The sequence below is a fragment of the Mustela nivalis genome, assembly GCF_964662115.1.
Source record: "Mustela nivalis genome assembly, chromosome: X".
NCBI lineage: Eukaryota > Metazoa > Chordata > Mammalia > Carnivora > Mustelidae > Mustela > Mustela nivalis.
The window spans coordinates 66040336-66061610 of NC_139040.1; the positions used below are offsets into that span (position 1 = coordinate 66040336).

General features: G+C 40.8%; 1 protein-coding gene across 43 annotated transcripts in view; it reads left to right on the plus strand.

Moving 5' to 3' along the window:
* The first annotated feature begins 294 nt into the window (after window positions 1-294).
* The window catches only part of LOC309855613 (uncharacterized protein), a 45913-nt gene continuing 24932 nt past the window's right edge, over window positions 295-21275 (plus strand). For 5 of the 43 annotated variants that reach the window (XR_014306886.1, XR_014306887.1, XR_014306888.1 and 2 more), the window contains exons 1-3: window positions 1519-1623; window positions 10767-10907; window positions 20386-20496. The gene's annotated coding sequence lies outside the window, so the exon portion shown is untranslated. Of the gene's footprint in view, window positions 663-1449; window positions 1624-10766; window positions 10908-11518; window positions 11705-20385; window positions 20497-21275 lie in introns of those variants that run through there. The other 38 variants (XR_014306881.1, XR_014306891.1, XR_014306892.1 and 35 more) reach the window with 28 other exon arrangements.

Below are 21275 nucleotides of genomic sequence, written 5' to 3' on the forward strand. Positions count from 1 at the left end.
ATGTAAAGAACACAAAGATATGCTAATGGCATGAGGTTTCTTTTTGGATTAATGAAAAATTCTAAAATCACGGTGCCGGCTGTACAACTCTGAATATACTACAATCCATTGCATTGTACACCTAAGTTGGTGCACTGTAAGACACAAAATTTTGTCTCAATAAAACTTATACAACGACGAAAAGAACAAAAAGAGCAAATAAAGGCAGCCAACGGGGAGACTTGGCAATGAAATGGTGAGCTAAGAATAGGAGAGGCATTGATGAAGAAAGGATGGGCTGAAGAAGGGATGGTGATGGAGGCCGGTGAGACCAAGGGGAGAAAACATGGAAGAAGCCGGATGGGCTAGGGACCCCGGCTCTGAGGAAAAGGTGAAGGCAGCCTGTTTAACCTCCGACAGGCGGTAATGGGTGGGGGTGGAGAGAAGAGGGCATACTCAGCGCATGCGCCAGAAGCCTACTGCGGCGATCTCGGAGAAGCAGTCCTTTAACTTGCATCAGCACTGCGGCTTAAGGCTACGCTGGTTCTCTTTCGCCTGTCCAGTTCTACCTTGGCCTGTGGAGCCACCCTAGACCCGCGGAATCTGTGCCGCTGCTCCCTCTACCCTCTCTTCCGGCGGCCAGCACTAAGAATTTGTGCTACGACGCTCGATTCAGCCAGAAGGTAGGAGAAGAACATGGAGGGCGGCGGAGGGAACTCGGGACGGGGAGATCCTTAATCTGTGTATTCTACCGGTTCATGAGAAGAAAAAGTGGGGGACAGCATCGGTCTCAAACCTACAAAAGGATGTTGAGCGTGTACTTTCCATTGTGAAAGGCTACAGACTCCTTTACTCTAATTATGGTTGAGGCACACGAGCGTCGGTATTTTCCATAACGTTGTTAAAAAATTGGGGCTTCCTCGTACGTAGCAGAGGTGTATTTAAAGGATGGGCCTTAGGAGTAGGCTTATCCAATTATGAGAGTTTTTTTTGCCTTTGTTCTGGGTAGTGGGTCTTATTACGGAGACTGAGGGTCCTCCAGCTCCTCCCTGGGGGCCGGGGCGGATTCCATCGAGATTTGCTCTCTGCAGTCCCCTGCAGTGTTTCCATTCCCCTAGTGTATCACACGGACCCCCACTAGGAAATGCTGGTAGTGTCCCTCCTTTAGTAGTGGGGCACAGCTTTACCGATATATATACATGCATCAGGCAAGTATATATAAGAAACGGAGGAGGGAGGGCTGGGCCTAGGAGAGGACGGGCTTGGTGCGCATGTGTATTTGAGAGGTTGGGGGAGGCGCGGGATCGCGCTTGTATATTTGAGAAGGCCTTGATCCGGAGGGAAGGGGCCCCAGCTGGGGAGAGGGGAGGTGAGCACGCGCAAGCTTGGGGCGTTGCTGGGGGCGTTGCTGGGAGCGGGGGCGGGGGCGGGGTGTCGAATGCGTAACTAAGAAAGCAAAGTTTCCAGTACGCAGTTGGCTGCGGCAGTTGGGAGGGAAAGTGAAGGTGCGCATGCGTACTTCAGACGACATTGTGACTTGGCTTTAGGTTGAGAGAGGGGCGCAGGCGTATTTCAGACGGAATGACGGGGAGGGGAGGCGAGCGCCGTGGGTGTAATTAAGATTGCAAAATGGCGAGGGGGGAGGTAAGTTGTCTTTGCTTGGCCATCTTGGGCTAGGGGGCCCTGCAGAGAAGTAGAATCTGCCTTTCTGGTTGGGTGAAGGGATCTGTCGACTGGCAGATGTCTTAGGCTGTGGCTAAATCCACCGGAAACTCACCCAGAATCTTAGCCTTTCACTGGCCCTTTGATAATATGTGGGTTTGAAAATGGGGAGGAGATGACTGTCTAAAAGGTTTCGGCAGCTGACTATGTGTAGGAAATGCATAAAATTGGAGCACTGGAACCAGGCCACATTCCGGCAATACACATTTGGAGGGCTCTCTGTCAGACTTTGGGACACTGTACTTGGCTCTGGACACATTCTCTCGTCCCATCAGAGCAGCAGAACACAGTGATTGCAGTATTGTGAAAATTTATTGTTATGTTGGTCAGAAGCCCTTGATTTCTCCCACTGCAGAATACTGGTGTGAGGATTTGGCTGTGTTTCCAAGTGCTTGTTACACTTTAAACCTAGAATTTGGACAGATGGTAATGGTGGTATGAAGGTGATCTGGGTTCATATCCTTTCCTCTAAATTATTTTTTTTTCTGTAAAACTTGAACCAGGGGAAAGATTTTTTTTTTTTTTTTTTTTAGGTAGCTGTACTGTCGTGGATCTCAGAGGGCTGTCAATGAATTTCTACTGTAAATCGTTAAAACTAATAGTTTAGCACTTAAATATGTAGCACAGAGGGCACAGGATTCAAAATAGAAGAGACCGCAGTTGCCCAATAATCCTCACAGTGATCTCATACTGGTCCTTTTCCTTCTCTGAGCCCATTTCTCTATAGTAATAATCCTGTTTAAATGTCTGTAGCACATAAAACTATATGCCAGGTGCTGGTCTACATGCTATTCATGCTTTTACATGCCTTAACTCATTTAGTACTCTCGATAATCTTATGAAATAGCAGTACCATTATTCATATTTTACAAATGAGAAATGTAGGGGACACATGATTAAGTAATTTGCCCAAGGCTTTACGTCCATTTGGATGGCTGAAACTGGATTTTTATCCAAGTTGTATGACTCCATAATGCTGTGTTCTTAAACATTATGCTTTATTACCCTGAAATGAGGATTCAAAATTTAAAATACCCTTCTTTTATGATTTCAAATTTCGTTTGTAATTTACCTGTGCTGTTTAAGAAAGGCGACCTGTTTGCTCTTGGCCGTTATTTATTCAGTGCATTGTACAGGGCTACATATGGAGAAGACAAAAAGTGAAGAATTGTTGATTTGGAGCCTATGGAGGTGGCCATCCTTATCTACCCTTGTCTTCTCTGCTTTTTGTTCTGCAGAGGGTTTAAAATGGCCGACTGCAGCAGACTGGACACACCCTTCTTGTTTAGCCTGATTTGAGATCTGGTCAAATGCTTTGAGACAGCAGTCTTTTGCTGCAGTAGAGATTTTTTTTTTTTTTTGGTTACCCATTATTAATGTTTTGGTGTGTTAATGCAAATGTTCAATAATAAAGGAGAATTTTTTTCTTATAATAAAAGACTGAACATACATGCATTTCTTTTTTATTATTGGTTAGGATGGATTCTCTGAAGTGGAATTACTATTGTCAGCATTTTTAACACTCAATATGTATTGACAGATTTCATTCTGAAGAGGTCATACCAGTTTTTACTCTCACAGGCATTGAGTGGTGTTTGTTTTAAAAAATAAATCTTATGAATAAAAAACAGTAGTGTTTTAATTTTGCATTTCTTTGGTTATTAGTGAGTTTGGACTCCTTTTTCCTCCATATATTTCTTAGCAGTTTAATTTTCTTTGGTATGATGTTAGTTCAGGTCTTATACGGATTTATCTATTGGAGTTTTAGTTTAGTGTTATTGTTCTATTTGAAAGTGTTCTTCAGATAAAGGCTGTTACTCAGATTTCTGCAGTGTTACATACATCAGGTTATTGTTTACCTTTTAATTTTTGTTTTTAAATTTTGGGTTAGTAGAGATTTGAAAGCCAGTGGTCAAATATCTGTCTATTTTGTAATTTTTCTTCCATTGTTTAAGTTTGAATAGTTCCCTCAATCTAGAAATTTGGTAAATATTCATTGTAGCTTAATCTGAGGATAACCATCAAGTTTGGGGGGGAAAGGATCTGTAATTTCACTGCCCAGAAATGACCCAGTGTTTATAAATGTGTTCACGTCTTTTCATTCCCTGCATTTTTCTATGGTTGATCATGTATTTGTACTATTTTATGTTGTGTTTTGTGTTTAACATTATAGCATGCATTTTTCCACGTTAAACATTGTTAGCATTTGTCATCTAGTGGTTTCATGGTATCTACTTGTATGGAAATATTTTAAATTTTCAGTATTTTAAATGATGTAATGAATGTCTTTTTATTTTCATTTAGTTTTTATTGTTTGTTTATTTTGAGTTATTTCTTTGTAGAATGGAGTTCCAGAATTAGAATTGTTCATCAAAAAGTTAGAACGTTATAAAGATTTGCTATATAGTAACATTCAAAGCATTATGTCATTTTTTTGTACCCAGCTATTTAGGTATTTAGAAAAAAAATTTTTGCTACCTTATATGTAAGAGAATGGTGTCTTTGTTTTACTATCCATTTCTCTGATTTCTGGTGAGGCCAAACTCTCAAATGTTAATTATTAGCGTTTTGTGAACTATTCGATTTGTGTCTGAATGTTACGTATTTGTAAGAGCTCTGTATTATGTGTTCCGTATAAGGATCTGTTATCCTCTGTCGTTTGTTGCAAATAACAAAAGTGATTTGTTGCACATATACTCCTGGTATATGTTGCCATTGTGTGTTAAGAAATGTTTGTGATTCCAAAGACAACTGTTTAATGGGATACATATCAGGTTCTTGGTAGCCATTTTGAGATAACATTTGTCTGTCTTTTAAATAGATAGTCCTGTGTTTTTATTTAAATAGAGAGCAGTCTTGAGTGCTGCTGCATAGCATTGGTACACCCTGGGTTTGGGTGTGGGAAGAAGACATGGCAACATTTTGTCCCTAAAAAGAAACCAACTTAGACAAGACACAAAACAGTAGAACCCTCTCCCCCATCCGTTCTGGGACTGATCTTATTTTGAATACTTAGGAGTGATCTGGAGGAGGGTATGGACATAGTGTGATGTCCACATTTATAGATAACATTGAGCTCTTCAGGGGTGTAAAATGCTAGGAGAAACAGACTGTAACACCTGAGAAGGCATTGTGAGTGTGGGCTGACAGTGGCAGAATGGAACAGTGTAGGCAAGAGCAATAAGAAGACTTCAGGGGGAAGTAGTATGTTAAGCATGTAAAAGTGGCCTTGAAGACATTGGGTCCAAAGACGGGGACCTCAGTGTTAAATGGCAACAATCTGTTGATGTCATCAGCTCAGTTTACTGGTTGCAGAGACAGAAGAGCCATTAAAACCCTAGGCCTTATTAAGAACAGTATGGGGCACAGAAAAATTCCATCCTGTCTTTGTATAAAACCATCTGAACCAAGTGATTAGTTAACACTCGTAATCTCTCCTCAAGGAGTCTCTTATTATCACTCAGTGTTGAAAAGTGGTTGGGAAAATTGTATTACCTCCTTGTTTCATATTTCTTATTTATTTTGTTATTTACTATTATATAGGTAATTTAGATATTCTTAAAGGTTTGGGGGTGAAAACATTAAAACATTTCCTGAAGCTGGGTCTCTTATTTGGGGTCCAGAGAATCTGTTTAATTATATTTATTAAGTAAAGCTTTCTAAATTATCATTCCCAATCTATGGGCTCTATACTATCTCATGTATTTAATAGCATTCTGATGTTTACTTTTTCAGTGAAGTGTGGGGATTATAGGATTTAGAGGTGCCCAGTGATTTGTTACTTACTGCTTTTTGCTATCGAATTACACTGGGTTAATCCAGGTAGTTGTAAGCCCCCATTTTTCATCATTTTGTTAGTTGCAGGTGTTAAAGGAGGCTTACTGCCAGTTGGGGGGAGGTTCACAGATGTGTAATAAGCAAAACAAAACAACAGAGCTTGTATTGTAGAGGAGGTAGTTGAGAAGATCCTTTACTGGATGTCTCTGTCTTAAGCATGGGAGTCCCATTTTACATCATGGCCAGTGTCTAGTTCCCAAACCTATCTCTGATCAGGAGTTAGGGAGAGCGTGGGTATTTGAAATAGCCTAAAAGCCTTAACCTTTGATTTCTACAATATCTTCCTCCCTCTTGATGTTACAGCCAGCAGCAGCCTGGAGCAGCGCCCCCTGGAAAGAAATTTTACATCGGCCATTATAATACAACCTGATAAGTGTTGCAGCACTTACCAGGTTGTATTGTAATTGTCTGTGTATATGCCTGTCTCCCTTCCTATGTTCTCAGTTAGACTGTAAGCTCCTTGAGGGCAGGGACAGTGTCTTCTTCAGAGCCCAGCCTGGCACATTAGTAGGCCTCAGTAAATGTTTATTGGATGAATAAATGAATGAGTCATCAACAAACATTTATCATGTGCCTGCTAAGGTGATCTCCACAGGCTCTGGACTGTCAACTGTCATTCACAACGCATGTGGTCAGAAACGTGCTGTTTCTTTCTAGTTACGTATATAAAGAGTTTTTCTGAGATAATGCTATTTTTGTGTTTGGATTTCAGTCCTTGGTACTTAACAGATGTTGCTACCATTACTGCTGCTGACACCCTCTTCCTTGGTGGGACCTGGGTGATAGCTGCCAGGTCAGGAGCCTCATCCTCACTGCCCAGGGCATGCTAAATGGTTCCTTTCTGTAGACTCATCCCCTTTTCAGTCCTCTTCAGGTCATCCTTCAAGTGGTGTTCCTAGGTAGGACTGCATGTTCTAGATGAGGGGTAGGCAAATGCAGCCCATGGACTGCCTTGTTTTGCAAATAAAGTTTTGTTGGAACACATGTTATTTGTTGATATTTTGTCTGTGGCCTTTCTGTCCTGCAGCAGCAGCGTTGAGTACATCAGAGACCTGGTGGCCCATAAGGCCTGTCCTTTACAGAAAAACATTGCCTACCCTGCTTTGGATTACTAAGCGACGGTGATGGCTTCATGTTCCTCTCCATTCACCAAAGATATTTTTAGCATCTCAGAAACTCGTTTATTTACCTCATTCATTATTCTTTATAACAGGTCTTTTTCCTATTTTACAGGTGGGCCAGCTAGAACACACTTGAGGCTAGATTGATTATAAGGCCTCCACCAGGGTCCAACAGTTAGTCAGTTATACCATGTACTTCAGCATCAAGTTTGGAGCTTCATCTCTAGAAATTGATTTTGTTAAATCCTAACTGAAGAATGTGGCCATATCATACCTTGGTGCCTTATCCCTTGACCCCCCTCCTTCCTGCACAGCTTTTTGCAGTGAGAATATGGAAAGTAACAAACTAATGTGAGCTAAAACAGAAAGGTAGGCCAAGGCAAATGTTTACCAGGTCTGAATGCTAACAGACAAAGAAATGGGGTTTCTGAAATACTCACTTAAACTTCATACAGTTAGGAAGCCTGGACTTCCAAGAGCTTGGGGCCTTCCCCTTTACCCTCCCTAACCTTCCACACATTGTCTTGGTAACCTGCCTGTGGGTATATTGTGATTCATTTCATGTCATTAAAAAGTTGAGAGCTCCCAAGTCCAATTCAAGAAAGCTATATCTAAAACAAAAAAGAGAGAATATAGAATAGTCTCATTCTAGGAGTAAAATGGTAGGAAAGGCCCTCACAGCATTGTTTTTTGAGCTGCTTGTTGGATTTTTCCCAGCATCTTAATATGGAAAAATTTTAAATACACATACAGAAAAGTTGAAGAATTGTATATTGAAAACCGATCTACCTACCAATTAGATGTTGCAATTAACATTTTGCTGTATTTGTTTTATTACATATTCATCCATCTTTGTCAGATAGGGTTTTATTTTTTTTTTATTTTTTTTAAAGATTTTATTTATTTTATTTGACAGAGAGATCACAAGTAGGCAGAGAGGCAGGCAGAGACAGAGGGGGAAGCAGGCTCCCTGCTGAGCAGAGGGCCAGATGCGGGGCTCGATCCCAGGACACTGAGATCATGACCTGAGCTGAAGGCAGCGGCTTAATCCACTAAGCCACCCCTGCGCCCTTGTTGGATAGGTTTTTAAAATGACTGTGGTGGTGTCCGCTTTGAGCTCATCTGTATCTGGCCCACGTGGTACTAAAAAAAATAGTTTCTTTTTATTCTTATCTGTATTTCCCGAGCTGGAATGGATACTACTGCAGCCTAACTATGTGTAAGCAGATCTGCCTGGCAGTGAGATTCCAGGGAGAGAAGCCATTTGACATCTTAAGGAAAATGGTTACAGCTCACTGTTTACTGGAAATGGTAGGAGAAGGAAAGATGGAAGTCCTGGTCCAGTGCCAATGAATCCTTCCAGTAAAGCATCACCTACTCTTCATTCACTTTACTGCCTGGGGCTGGTGGGGGGTGGGGCGGGGAAATGGGTCATTTTCCCAGCAGCTTCTACTTGGTTCTTAACTTAGACTTGATGAAGGAAAAACAATGAAGTCACATCAGAATGCCACCTAGGTGATTGAGGATTAGTACAACTCCTTGGAATATTAGAAAATGGATACTCTTTTCGACCTTTTCTATTAGCAATAGCTGCAGAGTCATTTTAGGAAGCACCACAAACTGAACTCTAATTTCTCTTCATCATGAACATGATAATGATAATGGTAAATGTTACCAGTTTCTGTCTGTCTCCCTTCATTTAGTCTCAAGGACAGAGACTGTATCTTACTCATCTTTGTAATTCTCCTAGTAATAAATGTTTGAATTCATAAAAAAAATGTATTATTGCATTTAATACCTATCACATGGGCAAATAACTAAAAAATGTTATACTGGTGTTGGTGGGGTTATCCAGTTTCAGTGTAGTTCTTTGTAGGGGCAGTTTGTCTATATATATTATGGCAAAATAAGTATTATATGTCTTTTGACCACACAGTTTCATTTCTAGGGATATACCCCAAAATATCCTAAAGAAATTCTAAAGAAATATTCTAAGGATATTCTAAAAGATGTAGGTATGGGAATGTTTACAATGTTCATAGCAATAAAAAGTGGGGGAAAAAACCTTAGCTATTCATGAGTGATCATTTGAGTAGGTAAATTTTGATCTATTCATGCATAATCATTTGGGTAGATAAAATATTACTCAGGTAATATTACAACATGGCATTAAAAATAAAAATAGTCTTGTAGATGAATATTTTACTTGGGAAGATTCTCAAGTATATTAACTGAAAAAAAAAGCTAGAGGGCGGGGCGCCTGGGTGGCTCAGTGGGTTAAGCCGCTGCCTTCGGCTCGGGTCACGATCTCAGGGTCCTGGGATCGAGTCCCGCATCAGGCTCTCTGCTCAACAGGGAGCCTGCTTTCCTTCCTCTCTCTCTGCCTGCCTCTCTGCTTACTTGTGATCTCTCTCTGTCAAATGAATAAATGAAATCTTTAAAAAAAAAGCTAGAGGGCAATAGTATGGTTTTCATCCAGTTTTTGTGAAATAAAAATTAATGTTTGTGTACATGAAAGTAATTGGAGAAACATACCCCAAATGTTAAACTTCCTGGGATTCTGCAATTTTTACTTTCCATCCTTAACATATTTCTGGAATTTTTTTCACAGTGTACATTCATGACTTTAAAAGTTAGTCAGACATAGAAAGTATTCCCATTTTGAAATTTGTTGACTTAAACAGAAGTGGAATAAATTGAGTGGCAAGGGGGCTGGTAACTGGAGTAGTTTAGTTTAGAAAAGAGCTAGGTGGAGTGGGAGAAGAGAGTGGTGGAAGTAAGATCTCTGTCTTCAGAGAGAGGCATTAACTACGAACCACTTTCTGTTCTTGGCTCCTTAGTGCAGGCAGTTATGGTGAGGTGTCAACATTTACATTTGCCATTATTTTTCCAATTATGCCCTATACAAATTTCTTTCCTGTTCTTGTCCCTCATGGCTGTAATAAGCTCAATTGCTAGTGCAGATCTTTGTCTAGTAACAGCTGCTTTACTTTATCCAATAAAGAGATAGTTTAAGCTGATCAAGGCTCCTGCTCCCTTTCCCCATGCCTGGCAGCATGAAATATTCCCCACTTATGATGGGAGAGCTTTCTGCCTGGTTCTCATCATTACTAGTAGATTCTAAGACATTTTTGCCTACAGGGAATGCAGTAGTTAAAAATGAGCCCTGAGAAACTGCTTGAATTTTCCTGGGGCTCAAGGGTTGTCTGCCTCTCACTGGGTAACAAGGAACCTAGTTGCATTTGCTGGTACTGCCAGCATCTAATCATTTTAATAGCTTGGGCTGTGGGCCCTTGCTGAATTGCCAGATTTCTGGGTTGCTTTTCATGCTGAGCAGCTGAGTACTGGGAAACTTAGAGACATTAGGCTGCTTTCTTAGAAAGAAAGGACCCTTGGGGATCCTTGGCTTAATCCTGTGTGGGTCTTAGGTCTCAGAGTCCCATTCTTCCTAGTGGTTGAGTCTTGGGAGATAGGGGAGTAGCCATTGGCCTACCTAGCTCCCTTTGATTATTTTGTTAACCTGGGCATCAGATAAGGCAATAGATAGTTGAATTCCTTTTCACACACAGTTAAAGTGAGTCCTGGTGGGAATTGAGACTGTGAATGACAGACCTTGACCCAGAGCCCAGGGTTTTGTTACCTTTCCTCATTAATGTGAACCAAATGCCATCCAATGACCGGATAGATGGAGGTTTCATCCACTTTTAGGGAGCTCTTTTAGCTAGAATTAGAGAATGGAGGGTCATAACTGCCAGACAGAGAAGGACCCCCAAGGAATCAAGTTTACCCCCACTCAGAGGGTCTAAAGAGGGGAAAAGACTTGCAGGCAGCTAGGAAGATCAGCAAGAGTTAATGTCTGAGTTCTAACACTTTGATACAGGTGGTTACTTGATGTCTCAGTATCCAAGTTAATCTCATTTAAAATGGATACAGGAATTACTATTAAATAATAATTGTTGACATTGCAACAGTCTGCCAGATAAAGAAGAGAGCAAAATCTGAGGTCCATGGTGTGGGCTGGATGACTTGACTAAGGTGGTAAAACTAAATCAAAGCTATATCTCAAACCTTGGCTATTCGGTCTTAACATTTGTTTCTTCTCTCCAGGTGGCACCAAGTGTGATCAGAAGCCATGCCACTGGTGAAGAGGTATATTGAACCCTGCCTGGCCCAGTGAGGTTACTAGAGAATTGGGAGAGGCTTAGATCAATGTCCTGCGCATGGCTATCTACTCATTGTGAAGTCTTGGTAAGTGGCTAGTGGCTTTGGTGGGCTAGCCCAGTTAGTGGGAAGGGGCAGGGAAGGTGGTCTTAGTTGGTGTTAGGTGATTACTTGATATTTTCCCCATCACAGTATGAATAAAAAAAAGTCTTAAAATGTTTAGACTATGTTAGAAAGTAATGAGAACCTTTCCTTTTTTCATTCTTCCATTTTTGCAGATGAGGGAATTGCTTATATTGCTAGATTATATCTGGTTGGTGTAGGAAATAGATTTGAATGTAAGCCAGCGCTGTGTCTTCTACCCAGTGCTTCCTCTAGGTTCCATCTGAGTCCAAGGAGGCCATGTAAGACAGAAATGTTTTTTATTCCACACTGAAAGATTTTTTATAAAGATTTTTATTTATTTATTTGACAGGCAGAGATCACAAGTAGGCAGAGGGGCAGGCAGAGGCGGGGGGAGGCAGGCTCCCCACTGAGCAGAGAGCCCGATGCGGGGCTCGATCCCAGGACCCTGGGATCATGACCTGAGCTGAAAGCAGAGGCTCTAACCCAGCACACTGAAAGATTTTTATAATAGCCTCTGAGATTGTTCTTGCCCAGTGAAGGGAATGTTCATGGTGTAAAAACTTTTTATGCAGAAAATCACCTGGGATGCCTGTTAAAAATGCAGATTTTTGGGCAGCCAGAACCTTGTCATTGGTCAAGAGCAACACTAAGACCTACCTGTCACTTATGTTGAGGCTTCTTGCCCAGTGGGTTCATCAGCAAGCCAGAATGAATCGCCATTGCCATGGATGTCCTTGTGAGGCAGTTGGGAATTCTTGGTAAGTTGCAAGTGGTTTGGGTGGAGGTTCCCCAGTTGGGGGTAGAGAAGAAATGGTTGTGATGTGGCACTTCCTCCCTTCCTCTAAATGGACAGTTATTAAGTGCTCACTAGTTGCCAGAGACTATTCTAGATAATAACAGAGTTCTGCCATCATGGAACTGTCATTCTTGTAAAAGTAAAGAAAGGAATAAAGAAACAGTAAGAGCATAAAGTATCATAAATGTTACATCACACGTTTTTCCACTAGGGTATGAAAATGGGGTAAAAAAATGGGTGGGTTAGACTAAGCAACACCTTGTGGTTTTCCCCCACTTCCCACTCTCCCTTTAAAAAAAAAAAAGATTTTATTTATTTGGGAGCAAAGGATCAAGTGAGTGAGCGAGCACAAGTTGGGGGAGGGGCAGAGGGAGAAGAAGAGGGAGAGTCCCAAGCAGACTCCATGCTGAGTGTGAAGCTCGATGTGGGGCTGATCCCTCGACCCTGAGAGCATGACCTGAGCTGAAATCAAGAGTCGGATGCTTACTTGCCTGAGCCACCCAGAGACCCCCCACTCCATTCTCCCTTTTAATACTTAACACGTCTTTCAGTACAGTGGAGGCTGACTGAGCTGAGTCTGGGAGGGTCACAGATGATGAGAGCAATCTTTCTCCTTTTTGTAACCCCTCCCTAGGCTGAATTGTGAAGGATGTCTTTTGGAAAATGTTTTAGAGAGTCTGCTAGCTCTTCCACATGAGTGAACTGTGTAACAGAAGAGGAGATTCTCTTGGTGATTTAGGTAAATAGGGAAAGAAAGGACAACTGCTCTGACTCTTGTCAGGGAGGCTCATAGAAATGTCATTTGTGGGGACCAGTGCCTTTAAAGCCTGCAGTTTATTCTGTAGTACATCCTCCTTAGAACAGTTGGGGTAAATTACATGCTTACCCAGTCTGTGATCACCCCTGCAAAGGATCCGAACTGTAATGGTTCCCAAGTAAACCAGGTAGCATGAGCTACATGTCACAAATATTGTCAATATGACACTAATTATACTTCCCTTATGGGGAGAGTCTGTTCTTTTTAACCAAATTTGTTGGGAGTTTTTATCAGGCAGTGGAGCTACATATATCTTGTCAGAAGTCAGCTCATAGCAGAGGCTCATTATTTCAGTGGCAGCCAAGTATATAGCACTTTGGGTTACTAATTTCAGAGGCAGCAGGGTCTTCGGGATTGCACTTAAATCAACTGGACTAGTATTTGTTTTTAGCTCCTAAGGGGTCTGCCTCCTGATAGGCTCCAGTGAGCACTTAAATGGTCCAGAGTTAAAGTAGGCAGCATATATAGTATGACCATCATGGGATACCTCTGCAGAGGCCCACCCTGACTTTAAGCTTTTTTAGGGAATGCCAGATCATTCATTGGTGTCTGCCATTTTTCATAAAAGTAATAAAGGTCACCTTTTCCCATGAGAATGGTCTTGAGATGGTGCCTTCATAGCATAATGCTCCTCATATGATCTCTGGCATATTTGGATAATTTCTACTGCCAGTATTTAGGTAATTAGCCTGCACAGGGAACTGAAATGATAGGAAAATTGTCTTTTCCCTAAGGAGAAGCCTGGGCTAGCCATTTATATAAAGGGAGTCCCTATATTCCATGTCCTTCACAACTTATTTTTTTAAGATTTTATTTATTTATTTGTCCGAGAGCAAGAGAGAGAGAGAGCACAAGCAGGGGCAGCGGCAGGCAGGGGGAGAGAGAGAAGTAGACTCCCCACTGAGCAAGGATCCTAATGCAGAATTCAATCCCAGGACCTTGGGATGATGACCTGAGCCAAAGGCAGACATTTAACTGACTGAGCCACCCAGGCGTCCTCCTTCACAGCTTATTTTAAAACATCAGTCTTGTATCAGGATATGAGTATTAGCATGCCGTCAGAAAGCAAGTCTTCCCATCTCTTTCTCTATATGGGCCAAAATGGGTTGTATAAATCTGGCTTTTGTTATTTGAACTAGGGCTTCCCTGTTCCCATTATCTGCTCTTTTGTTGACAGCAGGTCTGGTTTTTTTTTTTTCTTTTGTCTCTCTCTCTAGGCTAGCCATCACACCTGTAGGAGCACCCATGCATGACTTTTAAAAACTTTGTGCCTGAGGTCATATAATAACAACAGTGATTATCAGTTAATTATAAGTGCCTTTCCTGTTCTGGGCAAGTGCTTTACACATATTTATCATCTCATTTTAACTTAACAGTAAGTCTGGGGAGTCTGATTTATTCCTACTTTGCAGATAATAAAGCTGAGGATCAGAGAGGTGGTGTCCCCAGCATGCCACAGGGAGCCAGTAGTGGAACTGTTTGTGTCACACTCCAAAGATCCTAACTAACTTACTATACTTGAAGCACTACAGTGTGACGAGCATATTCTTCGCTGTTGGGATATCCTACCTCCTCATGGGGCCCTTGTCACTGTCTTCTTCCAGGACAGGGACACGTGCAAAGGGTTTGTTTTCCAAGGGGAATACAGATGTGCAAGAGAAATGGTGTGAGGGATGTGTAGGTCCCTTCAGTTTCTGGAAATAACCACTTTGGATGAACTAGCATTCCCCCCCCCCCCCACAGCTATTCACTGTGTGTTTATCATCATCTTTTCACCTTTGAGTATTCTCCCCATCCCCATGCTCCTGCGTGATGTCTGTGTTGGACAATATCCATGGGGTTATGTTTTCTTCTACCCCAAAAAAAGGAATCAAAGGAGTCAGAGTCACAACTGAAAATACACTGCTTACACAATGTTAGCTCAGGTGCAGGCACACCAAGGGCTAGAGCTGCTTGCTGCGCATATCAGTATGTGCCTGCTGGAATTCAGCATAAACACTGCATTCTGCCAGTGGACAGTACTGATAAAATTACCCTTTGTACGTAGTGAGTGGAAAATTAACAGGGATACTGATCAGTTAATATTAACATAAATAATATTGCTGGTAAGGTAACAGTGTCCACATAGTTGGCATAGACTAAGGTTTGGCCAGCTCTGGCCCACATGGCAGCTTGTTTTTGCAAATATGTGGTTTTGTTGGAACAGAGGATCATGCTTATTCTCTGTTGCTACGGTTCCTTTTGTGCTACAGCAGCACTGAATAGTTGCAGTGGACTCTGGTCCACAACCTAAAACGTTAGCCCCTCACATAAAGTGTGCCGACTCCAGGCATAGGTTAAATGTACTGTGTCTACAGATCCACATTTATTGGAACATAGTACTACACTGATGTGTGTGTTGTCTGTGCCTGCTTTTTGCTCCAGCTCAGAACAGTGAGGCAGAAACCACATGGCCTGCAAAGCCTAAATTATTTACTACCTGGCCGTGAACAGAAAACCTTTGAGGTTGCTCTTTTGCAATAGTTACCAGATCCCTTACAAGGATCATCATTGATAGCTTTAAATGCTTCATTAGCAGTTTTGTCATGGACTATTAGGGACTGTTTTTCTCTTAAAATATGTGGGGGAGATTCTCACTTCCTTATTCCCAGATGTGATTCCCTGGCCAATTCCAGAATACTCACATTCTTGGTGAGCTTCAGTTGTGGCTGGAATCCTGTTAGTGATTTCTGGTATTGTTGGCTCCTTTGTTTTCAAGAACCAGACTTCTCTTGGACCATCCAGGAGATTTGGACCACCTACAGCTAAGCATGGCCAGCCTCCAAGATAGACAAGGATTGCCTATGAATTCAAATACAGAAAACCCTGTATTCGAGTAAAGATAATTTAAAAAATAAAATTCAGTTTCCCCTCTGAGGATTAGACATGGTGATTCAAAGACCAATCTGGGAACATCAACAATAGGGGCTTATATCCTACTTCTGGTATGTCACCTTTAACATATTTTTAAAAAATAAATATTGAATATAGTTAATGTATAGACCCAATGTTTTGATATACATTGTGAAATGATTACTATAGTCGGACGCCAAACTATCTTCTCACTTACTTAAAATTTTCTAGGAAGGCACCTGAAATCTATTCTCTTAGCATATTTTCAGTATTCAGTACAGTATTAATTGTGGATACCATGTTATACATCATGTTTTAATTCCTCTATATCGCTCCCTTTCTCATTTTTTGTTTCTGCTTCCTCATATCTACTCAAGCTTTAGTTTTCCTCCTAGCTTTGTAGTCTGTATCCTCATAAATTTTCAATTACTCATCATTAAACCTTGCTTATCTCCCTGGTATCCTTGGCTGTATCTCATGTTTCCCAACTCTGTCCTTTACGGTTCAACTCTCTTGGCTATGGGCCTTACTGTCTTTGCATTTTCACAAACTTCATTGTTTAGTGCAAGAATTTCAGTGGCTTAGCTCACGGCTCCTTGGGTAGTTAGTCACTTTCTGAGTTATGCAGTAACACAGCACTTGGGTGGCGTATTCTACACCTGGTACATTCTCCTTTGGATGACAGGACAGGTCATATTCTTTTTTTTTTTTAAAGATTTTATTTATTTATTTGACAGAGAGAGATGACAAGCAGGCAGAGAGGCAGGCAGAGAGAGAGGAGGAAGCAGGCTCCCTGCTGAGCAGAGAGCCCGATTTGGGGCTCGATCCCAGGACCCTGGGATTATGACCCGAGCCGAAGACAGTGGCTTAACCCACTGAGCCACCCAGGCGTCCCAAGACAGGTCATATTCTAAAATTTATTGCTGTCTAGGACTTTTCTCCAGAACTACCTCTGGCTGGGACAGTTTACTTTAGATGGGACTATGAGTGTGGCTACCATTTAATTCAGATGTGTTTGTATTACATTTTTACATCTTGACCTCTAAGTATATATGCTCATCATTTCACATATTCATTTCTAAAGATGCTCTGTCTTTTCCAACTTGTACTTAAGTATAAATGTATAAATGTTGGAGAGTAACTGAGTCAAGCCAGATGCCATAGTCTGAAGTAATACCATAAAGACACTTTTGAAATTTTCTAATTTCAAAAGCACTCACCCATCTGTGATCTTCCTTAGTCATCTGAATTTTTGTCTGTTGTGATTGTGTCAAACTTACATTCACTAGATGTGTGGTCCTGTGACAATAACTTTGCCACACTTTGAGGTTCTTAAAACCAGCCAGGGTTGTGGTGGATGTATCTGCTTTCTATCCCAGCACCAGGTAATAATCAGGTCTGAATATTTCACATTTCCTGCCAAAGTTCTGTTCATGTAGCCCAACTCCTTACTATTTTCTAAATTACATAGGATTTCTGGTTTCAAGAAATAAGACACAGGCTTAGGCTTAGGTCAAGAAGCAGGTGTTTATCAGACAGATAGATACACGTAGTAAGGAAAATAGCGATTTCACAGGAATCTCAAGAACAGTGACATGGAAATTCATCTATGGTGGCTCTAAGGATTAAGCACATGGAATTAGTGGAATAGTGTTCACTGTTCCATTGACTTGATTCAGCTTTCTATTCTCCTGTCTTAGCTACATTTTCCCTCATTCATCTTCCCTCTGCCTGGCTTTGCCATTAGCTTCAGATTTCACTGTTAATTACTTTTTCCCATTGTTTCTTCTCAAATTTCAAAGAGTTTGAGCACATCTAATTGGCTTAGTTTATCTTTGTGCGATGTTTTTTCATGCTTAAGACAGTTTATAGGCCCCTGGCAATGTATGGATTAATCCTACCAACTCAGTGGAGAGGATATAATACTGGATAATGTGAAACAAAACCTAATCATAAAGGGCTATGCAACAGCTGTGACAATAAACAGGTCTTTAGAAGGAGGTGGTGGGGGCACCTGGGTAGCTCAGTCAGTTAAGCATCCACCCTTTGGTTTCGGCTCAGATTGTGATCTCAGGGTCCTGACATGGAGCCCCGCATCAGGCCCCACGCTCATCAGGGAGTCTGCTTGCAATTCCCTCTCTCCCCCTCCCGACCATGCCCTCTCTCTCTCTTTCTCAAATAAATAAGTCGTTCAAAAAAAAAAGAGAAGGAAATGGGTATATATTTGTAACCAGAACTGACAGAATTAGCCCAGTGCTTCTCAGATTTGTGAATCTGTTTTCTATCCATGTTATTCCATGCCTGTTGGAATGATTCCATCTGTGGGCTTAGAGAAATCTATAATAGAGACAAAATCATGCTTTCTAGTGTTAGCACCTCATGATTGTATCAGAATTTGTACATCATTGTTGGAAGGGAAACTGTCAAACCCTGCTTTGCTTATTTCTTTGAAGTTGCTGTAATACCAGCCACTACGATTGCCTCAGAGGTTCACCCTGAATGGGTACATGTCTGGGTCACAAAGGCAATTGCATAACTAGTGGCTTTGCCACAATATAAGCTGGACTTCTAAAAAACGTTTCATCCTGGTATGTGGTGGGGATTGTGTGTGATTTTCACTCTAGAGTCATACCCTAACAATTTCAAATGTTTCTTTTTGCCGAGGGTTTTTCATGCAACTATATACCTGATACTAATTTCTATACTAATTTGGTTCTTTTGGTCTCAGGAAATGAAGACTCACTCAGTCTACCACTTTAATAGGGTTTACTGTATGTAAACATGTGGAATCTGGTGGAAGATGGGGATTTAGTGGGACTCTGAATGAACAATACTGAATACGGGAACTAGATTGAAGCAGCCCTTAGGTACCTTAACAGCAGTACATTTGGATCGTTGCTCTTGTGCGTCACCATTGACATTATGCAGCTGCTCTGCGTTTGCCGTTTCCCCTAGCTTAGTGGTTTTTCTATCACGGTTGTACTTGAGAATTAACTGGGGAATTTTAAAAATAAACCAAAGCAAGATATTGTGATTTAATTGGCCTCGAGTGGCCCCCAGCACCCATATTTTTAATAAAACTTCTTCCCACTCTGCATTCTTCTTTTGCAATCAGCTGGCTTCCCCAACCTTTATTTCTCTACCTTCTACCTTCTGCTTCCTTGTGGTACTAATGGATTGTAGTACCTCATAAATTTGCCTTTTCTTGGCCTCCATGAGCTCCCTTAAAGCAGAGGCTACGGATAAGACAGCGTAGTTGAAGAGTCTACGCAAGGGTTGGCAAACATTTTCTGTAGAAGTCCCAGATAGTTCATACTTCAGGCTTGTGGGCTACACAGTCTCTTCTGCAACCATTCGCTTGGAGAATCAGCCACAGACAACTAATGTAAAATCTGTCGGCAGCCAGATTTGACCCATTGGCTCTAGTTTGCTGACCCGTAATCTATGCCCTTCTTGTTTATAGTAAAACTTCTTATTTATTCTTTCTCAATATTTTTTTAGCTCCTCTTCCCTAATTTGTTATTAACTGAATTTAAGAAGTATTTTGTAGGGGGTGCCTGGGTGACTTAGTTGGTTAAGTGGCTGACTCTTGGTTTTGGCTCAGGTCATGATCTCAGGGTCCTAGAAACAAGCCCCTCATCAGGCTCTGTGCTCGGTGGGGAGTCTGTTGGAGGATTCTCTCTCCTGCTCTGCCTCTCACCCTGCTTGTGCACATTGTCTCTCACTCTTGCTCTCTCGGTCTCTCTCTCTCAAGTAAATTACTGCAAGAACTATTTTGTAAAATTCTGCTTTGTCTAGGGGCACCTAGGTGGCTCAGTGGGTTAAGCCTCTGCCTTCGGTCCAGGTCATGATCTCAGGGTCCTGGGATCGAGCCCCAAATCAGGCTCTCTGCTCAGCAGAGAGCCTGTTTCTGCCTGCCTCTCTGCCTACTTGTGATCTCTCTCTCTCTGTCAAATAAATAAATAAAATATTTTAAAAAAATTCTGCTTTGTCTAAAAAATTCACTTGGGGATATTGTAATAGTATTTGATTTGGACATTCATTTGGTCAGATTTAACGTGTTTGCAACATTTCTTCTCCCCTTCTAAAAACATTTATTAAACTCTTTTTATATCCTAATAATCATAATTTTCATCTGGTGAATCTCAAATATTTCTTAAGTCATTCCTTGCTTATTTGATGCCATATATAGCCAAAAATTAGATTGTTTTCTATTAATTTTAATAAGTGGTTATTTTTCCTAGATTATTTCAAAATGGAAGTGCTATTGTTCCTGGTTATAAAGTGAAGAGGTACTTATAAACAATTCAGATAACACAGGATATAAAAAATACAGTCAAAATAATCTATAATCCCATCATTCAACCAAAACCACCTTTAAACTTTTGGTATATAAACTTCCTGAAATGTGAGGCTGTCTTCGTCTAATGTTATTGAGCATTTATTTTATCTAATTATGCCACCTGTTCAAATTCTGTACCGATTAAGCAATTTTATTATATAATTTGGCTACAGGAAAAGAATGTTCTTCATGTGGAAACAAGTATTCTGGTTGCATTGATGGGGCATGCTTACAATCTTATAAATTAAAAATTGGCTTGTTGAAGATTATTTACTTCTTACATGTCAGCTGTGGTGAATGCCCTTGTAATTTATTTTTTTTTAATTTTTTATTTTTTATAAACATATATTTTTATCCCCAGGGGTACAGGTCTGTGAATCACCAGGTTTACACACTTCACAGCACTCACCAGGGCACATACCCTCCCCAATGTCCATAATCCCACCCCCTTCTCCCAAACCCCCTCCCCCCAGCAACCCTCAGTTTGTTTTGTGAGATTAAGAGTCACTTATGGTTTGTCTCCCTCCCAATCCCATCTTGTAATTTATTTTTATACTTGACTCATCATTTCCTTACCAACTGTAATTTTTAGTCACAGAAACTGCAATGAATTCTCTCATGGCCCTGAAGTATGGTTTGTTCCCATGGAGAAGAACCTAACAGAAGATTGATAGCGTGGACATTTCTGGCATCAGGGATGAGGGTAAGTATGCATTTGGAAGTATTAAAAGAAGATAATGTGGTAATAAAAGTCAACAGCTATAGTTTGTTAGGAGAAACTCCCTCATTTTCTAACTGTACCTAGAGAACTACTTTAGACAGTTTAGAGAGAACATATATAGATTTGAGGCAGGGTTGCTGGAAGTTAGCTACAGAGGGCCACTAAGGGATTTTTTTTACACTCCTTGAAGTCATCTAAGTAGAGAGAAATTCTTGAACTTTTTAAAATTTAAAATAAGAATGACTGTTTTTATCTGGAACTTCATAGTAACGTCACTAACTAAAAGTAGGATATATTACAACTGAGACCAACAGCTTGAGATCTAAAAAGGACTTTTGCATCACTAAAGTATCTTGCTGGGAACAAGTTAAGGAAACAAATGTACCACCTTTTTTTCTTTTCTTCATTTTCCTTTTTTTTTGAAGAAAGGTACCATCTCAAAACAAAACAGAATGATCTGCCTAGCTAGGAAGATGCTTTTTTTTTCTTCCTAAAGAGTGGCTTGACATTTTGTTCTAAGTCAGAAGTAGCTGCCAAGCTGCGAGTTTATGTTCTGTAGATGTAGCCTCATTTATTGACAGATCTAATCCAATGATTTTAACAAATTTGACAATAAGAATAACACCCCCAAACATCTAATTATCATTAATGTAAATAGATGTATGTAATTGTGGTTATAAAAATCCAGTTTTGAAACCTAGAGGAGAATACATAATTTGGCATCTTAATATCAGAAAATAGATGGTTTGTTGGGGGTCACT